This window comes from Platalea leucorodia, assembly GCF_965183815.1.
Source record: "Platalea leucorodia genome assembly, chromosome: 2".
Lineage (NCBI taxonomy): Eukaryota > Metazoa > Chordata > Aves > Pelecaniformes > Threskiornithidae > Platalea > Platalea leucorodia.
In genome coordinates this window covers 130376355-130377116 of record NC_138824.1, presented here as the reverse complement: position 1 = coordinate 130377116, position 762 = coordinate 130376355, and positions in this window count along the sequence as shown.

Sequence of the window (762 nt, the reverse complement as noted above, 5' to 3'; positions counted from 1 at the left end):
GTTGAAAATGATTTTAATATTTGAAAGACGCTCACTGTGTCTGGTATTGGCTTAAGTGTGGTGCATGTCTTGCTCTGTTGGAGGCTTTTCTGAGATTGTCCACATCAGGCACTGCAGCATCTTAAAAGTTAGATGTCTGGCCGTGGCACAGTAATTCAGAGCATGTAAGTAAGGAACTCAGCTTTCTTAAACAGCCAGTGAAGAAAGATTGGACCACTTAAAAGTGATTTTGGCTATATCTTTACTGTAATGTTAGCTTGCATCCAACAGGATACACAAAGCCCTAGCTGTCCAATTATCCATGCTTACTCATCTATATGTTTCCTCTATAGTTTGCTCTGGAGTGATTTTGGAGCTTCATGGAGAAGCTTGGACAAGGGTATGTTGGGATGTTGGGTTGTACTCAAATTCTGCCCCTTTAAGCAGGATTCATGCTGCTGCTCCCAACCAGCGTGAGCTAGCCTGTCGTCAGTCCTCCCAAAGCGTTACAGCAGGGTCTCATGTGTTGCACCTATGTTTCATTGCTAAAGCACGCCATACCGCACCCAGCGTTCTCCTGCAAAACACTTCATGCAGTAGTCTGCAAAATAGTTCTCCAGTTTCTGGTGGTCAAAAACTGGAAAAATGCACTTTCCTGGTAGTGCAGCTTTGCTGTTGCTAAGCTGTATTATGCTGGGATGTGATCCTGTCTAGGGTACTTAGGGCTTCACGGAAACCACACGTGTACATTTCCAAGGCTCCGGAGCAGCCTGTCTCTGAATC